Source organism: Anomaloglossus baeobatrachus, chromosome 5 (genome assembly GCF_048569485.1).
Source record: "Anomaloglossus baeobatrachus isolate aAnoBae1 chromosome 5, aAnoBae1.hap1, whole genome shotgun sequence".
NCBI lineage: Eukaryota > Metazoa > Chordata > Amphibia > Anura > Aromobatidae > Anomaloglossus > Anomaloglossus baeobatrachus.
The window spans coordinates 462872945-462883990 of record NC_134357.1 but is presented as its reverse complement, the minus strand read 5'-3'; positions in this window follow the sequence as shown (position 1 = coordinate 462883990).

Sequence of the window (11046 nt, the reverse complement as noted above, 5' to 3'; positions counted from 1 at the left end):
TTTGCCCTGGTGCATTGGCAAATCGGGGTAATAAGGAGTTATTGGCAGCCCATAGCTGCCAATAAGTCCTAGATTAATCATATCAGGCGTCTCCCCGAGAAACCTTCCATGATTAATCTGTAAATTACCGTAAATAAACACACACACACCTGAAAAAATCCTTTATTAGAAATAAAAAACACAAACAAATTCCCTCATTACCAATTTATTAACCCCGACAAAGCCCTCCATGTCCAGCGTAATCCACGGACCTCCAGCGTCGCTTCCAGCTCTGCTGCATGCAGGTGACAGGAGCAGCAGAAGACACCGCCGCTCCTGTCAGCTCCAATCAGCTAATGAGATGAGTAGCGCGATCAGCTGACTGCTGTGCCCCCGCCATCCTCCCGGGGCCTGCTCCGCCTGTGGGGAGCGATACCATCCCGGCTGCACCCGACATCTGCCCCGGTGAAAGACCTTACAGCGGTAGCCCCCATTCCTGGCCGCATACCACAGGTGGCGTCACGATCCTAATAGACTTTCCTAACCTCCAACTACTACCTCCATCCTCCATGCCACCCTCCAACCCTCCTTCCTGTACAATTTGGGGCAACGAAACTGGGCCAGGCCACCCCGTGACAACGCAGAGGATCTGTACCCCCAGCCCGGCAACGAGTAGGTTAAAACACCTGCCCCGTGAGGAACTACATTTGGCGTCACAAACAGGATTTTCATGCCCGCAATGACCGGGTACTGTGTGTCTATTGAACTTTCTGTTTATGGACTGTGTCGAATGTTTATTTTGTGCCCGCGTACTGTGTGACAACCAGATTGTGACTGTACCCTGGCATCCATTGAGAAAAGAATGGGCGCCATGTGTACCCTAAAGGACTGGAACTGCCCGGCCTTCGTGGGAGGGATTGCAGTGGGGTGCGAAAAGCTGTGCCCGCCCCTACATGACATTTACCTATAGGAGCCCGGAGCCCCGCCTCCCTAGGATGCATGAAAAGATGGGGTGGTGGTATGGACTGAGATCGGCTGCCATCAATGTCCCCAAACCTGGATGCCTGGAGGCTGGAGCGTCACTGAGAGGAATGTAAATATTGAAAGAACTTTTCTGCCTGTTCGATCGGATGGATTTCTGGGCCACAGGGGTATGCGTGGCCAGGACTGCCGCTGTAAGTAATTGGCACCGGTTTATGGTATCACGGACTGGGTTACTAATTGCTGCTAGTTGAGAACGTTGTACCTGTTCCATCTGAGAACTTTTTGATTAAAATGCAAAGTTTTTTGGTTTTTTTTTCCTCCTTCTCTCTATGCAAATGTTTTTTTTTAAGTGCTTTTCAATTGACCTGATCACCTGGTATGTTTGAAATGTTTAATATGCTGTTTTACTATGATTTTCCTTTACTGATGAGAAAATGTACAGTTTTATAGGATTGCTAAGAGATATTAAGTTTGCAACATTCTAAGTGATCTGCCTCCCATAAAGAGAAGAATGTTATAATGTTTTATGCATGACAAAATATTGCGGTGTTTAACTGTGCTTTGTTGCAGTCCCTGAGTGCTGCGATTTGCCGTGGGGGTATGTGGCGCCCCTGAGGTTTCTGGTCGCCACATGGTACTGTGTCTCATTTAGGGCACAATATCCATCCCGGGTATGGAAAGGTTAATGTTTGGTATGTCTCACTTAAACCACAGTCAGAGAATGAGTCAGCAATTTCCTTGCATAACACATACAGCAGGTGGCTTCTCACTAATTAGAGCAGGAGTGATCACCATGACAACTGGAAAGTCCCGAGCTGGTGACTCATCCAGAGGGAAGGGGGAGCACAGGAAAATACAGGAGCAGAGACAGAAGGAATTCAGAACATCTGGAACACAGAACAACATGGTCGTCCGCTGGGAGTGCTTCAGAGCTCCTGCGGATAGAATTGGCCAGACCAGGGGCAGGCTGGAGACACCGGAAGGAGAAGGAGTCCGGTACCAGTAGATCTTGTAGGATGTAGGAGTTCAACAGCGGTCGCTGGGGAGCAGCAGGCGGCTGTTTCCACAGGGCCGGTGCTACTACAGGGTGCAGAGTCCTAGGGCAAGTTATATTTCATGTTGGCTGCCAACATCTGCAGGACGGAAAGATTTCAAGTCTCCCGTTCACCACCCAAATAGCTCGGAGTACAGTGATACACTGGAGTTCAGCGGCTCGTCCCAAGGCAAGGATCCACTTCACCTGCGACAGGGCTGGGACACTTAAACAATCAAGGGGGTCCCCAAGGTGCTTTATGCCACGGGGATCAAGACAGCACATCTTAGAAAAGGAGAGACCCACAGAGACTGCCATACCGGACCTAACCTCTGACCTACCCGGGATCGACCGGAGCTTCATCACGGCAGAGACCAGTACCCGGGGTGTGGCGTTGAACCAGTAAGTAAAGACCTGCAAACCACACCTATTGACTTTGCCGTCGCCCTGCGCTCCGGCACTCCTGGGGACTTCCGTGCCCCAGCTATCCTCCCGGGGCCTGCTCCGCCTGTGGGGAGCGATACCATCTCAGCTGCACCCGACATCTGCCCCGGTGAGAGACCTTGCAACGGTGCAGTGGCCACCATCCCTGGCCGCATACCACAGGTGGCATCACGATCCTAATAGACTTTCCTAACTTCCAACTACTACCTCCATCCTCCCTGCCACCCTCCAACCCTCCTTCTTGTATGCCTCGGGGCAACGGAACAGGGCCAGGCCACCCCGTGACAATGCAGAGGATCTGCAACCCCGACCCGGCAAAGAGTAGGTTAAAACACCTGCTCCGTGGGGTGCTACATTTGGCATCGCGAACAGGATCTTAATGCCCGCAGCGATCGGGTACTGTATGCCTATTGAACTTCCTGTTTATGGACTGTGTTGAATGTTTTTATTTTGTGCCCATGGTCGCGGGTACTGTGTGACCGTGGGGCGCTACACAAACATTTTAGCACCAAATTTGTACCTCCTGGAAAACAACTGCATCGGATTTCAGCACCAAACTTGCACCTCCTGGAAGAAAACTGCACCAAAACAGTGTCAAAACCATTTTGTGCATTTTATTGTCAAGAGATGCAGATTTGGTGCTGAAATTTTTACAAAGAGGAAAAAGGGATCCAGCTTCCAGAGAGTATATTCAGGTAAAGTCCACTCTTTAATGATTTCTTTAAAAACAATACAAAACTTGTAATTCTCACATATACTGTATGAACAGAAGTCACAACCAGTACAGAACACCAGACGCATTTCGATAAGAATCTGATCAAAATCTGATCTTGGTTCAATTTTTGTCTCGTCGGGAGTGATGATGAGTGAATCCGATACTTGACAAGTATTTTGGTATTCACCTCATTAGTTTCGAGTCCCCTCTCCACATTTTTGGTGCCTGATTTTCGATCACAGTAATGCCGTAGCCATCTTTGCAACTGGCATTACTGTCATTGGGAAACACAGTGAAAACATAAAATTACGTGCCGTCATTAAAGCAGAATTATACTTACTGAGTTTTCCTGTGGCTGTCACACTGCTTCTGGGTCCTCTCATTAATCCTTATGAATATGCACTGCTTTCCCCCCCACCCTCTCTATCAGTGTCTGTGATTGGTTGCACTCCTGCTTCCCCCGCCCACCCTATGTGCCGGCATCTGTGATTGGTTGAAGTCCTGGTTCCCCTGCCCACCCTATGTGCCGGCATCTGTGATTGGTTGCAGTCCTGGTTCCCCTGCCCACCCTCTGCAACAGTGTCTGTGTCTGCAGTGACACTAGCTAGTTACACTAGAGTCCCAAAAAGGGGAGTGTAAAAATAAAATGGAAAAAATGGCATAGGTATAACATATTTTGATACCCAATGCAGATACTGTTACAGAGGGTGGGCAGGGAAAGCAGTGCATATTTATGAACTTTAATGATTGGACTAAGATGCAGTGTGACAGCCAGGGGATACTCAGTAAGTATAATTCTCCTACTTTAATCCTCGAAATACTCTGACAACATTATTCCCAGAAACCAAATGTGAGTCAGAAATGCATCCAGGCAACTTCCCCATACTGTTCCCATTCAATTGCAAGACTTTTCCATCCATTGGAGGATTTTTATAGCCCACCCAGACCTACTTGCAAGGTCCTGCAGAAAATAATTTGAGTTTCCCATTGACTTGCATTAGGTTTGTTATTTCCTATGAATATGCAGGAGGGGGGGCGAATAGCACCCACTCCTAGGTAGAGGTATTCTTCTAATGTAATGTAAATATAATATATATAAAAAAGCATATGTATATATAAATGCAGGATGTAGCAGAGCTGAACGGGCGCGAGTGCCAGGACTAGAGAAGTTTTCCCCCGAGGTAGAACAGACACGGCATGAGTGGTCCTAAGGGTCTGAAGCGTGAGAAGGAGAGTGATCTGCAATAAAGAAGGTTCCTGTTTTGTTTATCAATATCTGCACGTGCTTAATGTTGCCATCCCTGTTTAAGACGAGGGCTCAGCAAATCGAGATGAAGGTAATAGAGACTGTGACGATGACTGACTTATGCCTCAACACAGGGGTGGTATTCAAATTTTTAACAACAGGTTCTCTGTAAACCCCTCCCATTTGAAAACCACACCCATTTTGTTAGCCACACCCATTTTCATGCACTTTCCTCAACCAAAAAATACAAGTAATTTAAAGTATAATCTCTTTCCTCTTCTTCCCCTCCTCTACAGTCACTCTCCTGTCCAGCACCAGATGTTCCAGTCACTGTCACTCTTATTGTATTAAATGGTTTTTTTACAGTTTTTAAAAATTATTACTAAAGGAGCCCTGCTAAAATTGGAATGGACGACCTTCCCCATACAGATGTCATCCCATGTGGCTCCTTTCCCCCAACAGATCCCATCCCATGTGGTCTCTTGCCCCCTGCAGATTCCATCCCATGTGGTCTCTTGCCCCCTGCAGATCCCATCCCATGTGGCCTCTTTCCCTTGCAGATCGCATCCCATTATGGCCTCTTTCCCCAGCAGATCCCATCCCATTATGGCCCCTTTCCCCTGCAGATCCCATCCCATTATGACCCCTTTCCCCCTGCAGATCCCATCCCATTATGGCCCCTTTCTCCATGCAGATCCCATCCCATTATGGCCCCTTTCTCCATGCAAATACTATCCTTTTATGGCCTCCTCTCCCCATATAGCCACATATAGCTCCCCTCTTATGTGGCCTCCTCTCCCCATATAGCCACATATAGCTCCCCTCTTATGTGGCCCCTCTCCCCATATAGCCACATATAGCTCCCCTCTTATGTGGCCACTCTCCCCATATAGCCACAAATAGCTCCCTTCTTATGCGGCCCCTCTCCCCATATAGCGCTCCCCTCTTATGCGGCCCCTTTCCCCATATAGCGCTCCCCTCTTATGTGACCCATCTCCCCATATAGCACTCCCCTTTTATGTGGTCCCTCTCCCCAGATAGCGCTCCCCTCTTATTCAGCCCCTCTCCCCATATAGTACTCCCCTCTTATGTGGCCCATCTCCCCATATAGCACTCCCCTCTTATGTGGCCCCTCTCCCCATATAGCGCTCCCCTCTTATGCGGCCCCTCTCCCTGCATCTTCAGCTGACTGAGCGCTTACCTGCAGCGGCGGCCTCTCCTGTGTCTCCCGTCCTCCTCCGCGGCTCTCTGCACGCTGACGCTGAAAAACGGCAGGAGGAGGAGCTCCCTCCTCTCACGGCCGTGACCTCTGCAGCGTCATTGTGTCGCTGCACGCCGGGTCAGGGAGCCGACCGGCTCCACTGAACCAAGAAGTGCGGCGCGGAGGTACGAGCATTCATTTGTGCTAGTGTCTTAAAGAGACACTAACACAAGTGAATACAGGGAACCGGATCGCCGGAGCTGTTTCTTTCCGGTTCTGGGAACCGGACAGAACCGGCTGAATCCCACCCCTGCCTCAACAGGTGCATTACATGAACATGCACATTATCTGAAGCAGGGGAACGAACCATCGGCCATCACCTGGCTCTCCTCTTCAAATTCACAAATAATAGAAATTATTCAGCACGAAGAATCTGTACCTGATTATTTGACCATTCGCCCATCTCTACTCATCAGTCCACAGAGTGTTCTCCCAAAAATCTTGGGGATCATCAAGATGTTTTCTGGCAAAACTGAGACAAGCCTTTATGTTTCTTTGCTCAGCAGTGGTTTTCATCTTGGAACTCTGCCATGCAGGCAATTTTTGCCGTTTCTTTCTTATGGTGAAGTCACGAATACTACCCTTAACTCAGGCAAGTGAGGCCTGCAGTTCTTTGAATGCTTTTGTGAGGGCTTTTATGACCTCTTTGATGAATCGTTTCTGTGCTCTTGGAGTAAAAAAATGGCTTTATAATCTTTTCCAGACTGATAGATCTCAATTACTTTGTTTCCAATTTGTTCCTCATTTTCTTTGGATCGCTGCATGATGTCTAGCTTTTGAGGATCTTTTGGTCTACTTCACTTTCTCAGGCAGGTCCTGTTTAAGTCATTTCTTGATTGAGAACAGGTGTGGCAGTAGGTCTGGGTGTGGCTAGTGAAATTTAACTCAGCTTTCCAAAGATGTAAGCAACCACAGTTAAATTATATTTTAAGGGGGTGGGGGCAATCACTTTTTTCACACAGGGCCCTGTAGGTTCGGATTTCTTTTTCGGTTAATAATAAAGACCTTCATTTATAAACTGTATTTTATGTTTATTCATGTTATCTTGGTCTAATATTTAAATTTGTTTGGTGATCTGAAACAATTACATGTGAAAACATGCAAAAGGTTCTTTTCTTTGTAGGTCTAATTCAATTTTCGGTAAACAGTAGAATGCTGTGCTTCACCAGAAAGCTCTATCTTGGTCTTATCTGTTCACAAGACTCTTTCCCAGAAGGCTTTTGGCTTACATTCATTTTGGCAAACTGCAGTCTAACTATCTATGCCTTTGTATCAGCAGTGGGGTCCTTCTGGGTCATCTGCCATAGCGTTTCATTTCATTCAAATGTCGATGGATAGTTCGCAGTGACATTGATTCACTCTGGGCCTGCAGGACAGCTTGAATTTCTTTGGAGCTGCTTATCCACTGTACGGACTATCCTGCATTTCAAATTTTTATCAATTTGTCTTTGCCATACATGTCAAGGAAGATTATCCACAGTGTCATGGATAGTAAACTTCTTGAATATGTTGCACACTGTGGACAAAGGAACATCAAGATTTGTGGAGATGGACTTGTAACCTTGAGATTGTTGAAAGATGTCAGCAATTTTGATTTTCAAGTTCTCAGACAGTTCTCTTCTCCTCTTTCTGTTCTCCATGCTTAATGGTGGCACACACAGACACACAATCCAAAGACGGAGTCAGTTTCTCCTCTTTTTATCTGGCTTCAGATGTGATTTTCATATTGCCCACCCCTGTTACTTGCCACAGGTCAGTTTGAATGAGCATCAAATGCTTGAAATAAATTTGTTTACCTACAATTTAGGAAAGGTGCTAACAGTTTTGTCTGTGGTTTTGTGTGAAGTTATGTTGAATTTGCCTTTTTTTCTCTCTTTTTTTGTGTAGTTCCAAAACACACAAAGGAAATAAATCTGTGTATGACCAAACATGTATGATTGCAATAATTTTCTTAGAGAAATGCTTTATTTTCTGAAACAATTTCAAGGATGCCATGCTAATACTTTCGACCATGACTGTAGATTTTGACACACATACATACTCATTCCAAACACACATTAATACAAATTACACACATGCAAATATATTTAATCTATATAAATTTAATATATAAGTTTATACACATCACGCATATATACAATACACATACTCACACATATATAATTATAAACATTATGTATAATTATTAATTAAGTTTCTGGAAGAGGTGTCATATCCCAGCATTGGAAAGGAGCTATGGTGAGTCGAGGATAGATCATATCTGCAGATTTTCTATACTTCCTTCATTTTTAAGTATTCTAACAGTGCTTTTCCTTGGATCAAGTTACAACACCCAGTAAGAAGCTCAGACAGTTGTGACTTAAAGAGGACCTATCTCGAGTTCAAAAAAAAGAGTTGAACATCTTGTAAAAACCCTAATCTTCCCTAATTCTGCCACTTTGTCCCGTTTTCACTGTGTAACTCCATTGCAGTGATATTCACATTTGTTTCTTGCGGAGCACACTAACTGAAATCTCTGCTTGCAGTCCAACTGGGCATTTTTTCAGTCTGGTCCTGGTGATGTGTGCCTTCACCACTCTCAGGGTCTGTCAATCTAAGCTTAGTAGTGTCTGAGACTGCTGAGCAGTGATTAGTGTGTGGGATTGGTGAGCTCACATGCCCAGAGAAGAGTGTGAAGAAATACTCAGTTGTTGGCCTGTAAAGCAGAGATTTCACATACTGCGCTGCAGAAGAAACAAATCTGTGGATCTTAGGCATTTTTTGAGCAAGTGAGAGGCTCTCTGTAAAGAAACACATGCAATAGATTGGGTGGTGAAACAGATTTTCCAGATAAATTAATCCTCAGCATCTCAGCCTGCGCCAAGTGTCCCCTTTAGCTATGCCTATCCTTTACATACAATCTAATAGACAGTAAGAGGTGTCTTTTAAGGTGCTGGGCACATATGGTATGTCTCTGAGGCATGGTTTTCTTAAGCAGTTCTTTAAAAAAAAAACCTTAAAAATAGGGCAGACTACAAATGTATAAGAAGAAAAAAAATATGTGCATAATGATCCAAAAACTTGCCTGTCTTTACCGTGACGTGTACATTGTGGCGTCCTGCCTTTAATGTCCTAGAAAATATAATTCTGTTCGGCCTTCCATATAGTCATATGATTAAAATAGTATATAATGTATTTGAGCCAGCCGCGCTAATTACACTTCAGAGGCAAGGAATTTAGTCCCCTCTGCGTTACAATCCTGACAGTAAATTAGACAACAGAGACTAGAACAACAGGCCCGAGACTCCCCAATTACAAGTGGTTATGTCAAGACATAGGAGAATAAGGTAATTAGGTAAATATCAGAGCCTGGAATTAAATATACAAGATGAGATCTCCTGGCTCCTTCTTATTATACAGTCCTCTCAGATTTCATTGTTAGCTCTGTGTATTTAAATAAGGGCCCAAGGACATCAGCATTAGAACATTTCCTGTGCAGGCAGAAGTGTCACTTTAAGATTTTATCCTACCGGAGTGAAGTCATTTTCCAGTAATTCAGCTCCAAGTCTTAATTCTGACTGTCGCTGAACGGTTGGCAATATATCACACTGCCCTGGTGTTTTTTCATTGTGCTTGATCAATATTTACTTGATCTCATCCTGAGCGTCTTCATTTCCCCTGTGCTCTGCAGCAGAAGTGACAGAACAATAGCTCGTAAAGAGAAGTGATGGTCGGCTTTGGGTGAACCATACCGGGCCTTATGTCTAGCTTGTATTGTCGTAAGGTGAAACAAAGGATTTCACCTGCCCACATACTGTACGTTCATGGATTTTCCACAGGTTAATGGACCCATTTCTTAGGACCTTTAATTCTCCAAATTTAGAGCAGAGAGTTTGTCATACTTACCGTCATTTCAATTTTCATTTGATAAATCACATGAAAATAAGCAACTTTGTAATATATCTTATCAGACAAATCTGCTTCTTTCTCCTCCTAGACTTATCTTTCACTCTCAAATCACGGGTAAAATCTTTAATCAGTCGTTACTGAGATAGGAGATGACAGTTGGTGCTTTTAAAATTCTATAAAGGAGCTATAGAGGCCGACACAAATATTGTGCTGCAAGTTCTCCTGAAACGACAGTTAGGCTATGTGCGCACATTGCATTCTATTACGCAGCGTAAATAGTCACTGCATGTGCGTCTCAGAACGCAGCCGAAAAGCTGCGTTCTGAGACGCATTCGGCAGAACGCAACGTGCGCACATTCCTGCAGAATTCATGCGTTCTGAATGCTTTCTCTGCCATGAGAAAAGCATCCAGAGCGCACATTTTTCACAGTACGGTCCCACTCGGCTCTGCAGAATCCCCATAGACTTGCAGCAGAGCCGACTGGGACCGGAATGTCAAAAAGATCACATGGCTGGCTGCGGGAGATAGCCGCGCGATCAGAATGAACTCGGGTGAACTTCACCCGACTTCATTGTGATCGCGCAGCTGTCTGTGTGCCGCGGCTTGATTTGCGGTCACAGGTGAAGGACTCACCTGTGACCGCAAATCTGAGTGACTGCAGTGAGCCACGCAATCACCGGTGCTGTCACTCAGGTTACCCGCGGCCAGCTCGAGTCCTCCACCCGAGACCTGAGGCCGCGGGTAACCTGAGAGACATTCCCGCACACATCCCGACATCCCCGCACACATCCCGACATCCCCGCACACATCCCGACATTCCCGCACACATCCCGACATTCCCGCACACATCCCGACATTCCCGCACACATATTGGGGGGTGTTACTGCTATGGACAATAAGAAACATGCTGCCACTTTAAGAGACAGAAACCTCCCCGTGTTGAGGGGTAATGGAATGTTCTGCTCCCCCTGCAGAAAGTGTGCTAATGGACAGCCCGAGTGTAAGAAGAGAAGTGAGTTTCTGTTTTGATTTTAGAAGCGTGTGAAGGAACACACAGCCGGTGTGTCTCGGAGGATTGGAGTTTTTCTTCTGAATCGAGAGAGAGACTCACATATCCCAGGGAACCAGCGAGGAATCGGACGCAAGAAGAAGATTTTGATCTCCTTAACCCAGCCCAGGAGAAGTGCGCACCTTCAGATGAGACGGTTGTTGGGGGGCCCCCAGGACTGGATCCTCGTCCCCAGCATCACTGTGAGTTGAATATTGTGCACATACTAGGGGCTAAAGTAGGCTTCAGTAGGTAGAACACGGCATCCTTGTGGCCCGTTTAGCAGAGGCCAGAGAGGTTACGTGTAGGGTAGCATTGTACCTGACTGTTTTTGTGTTTCTTGAACCTGTAATAGTTGGAGCACCGTGCTATTGAGCGGACCAGCTAGAGAATACAAAAGTGTTGATAAATCACAGTTTTGCCACTGTATACCCCGTGCCTGAATCT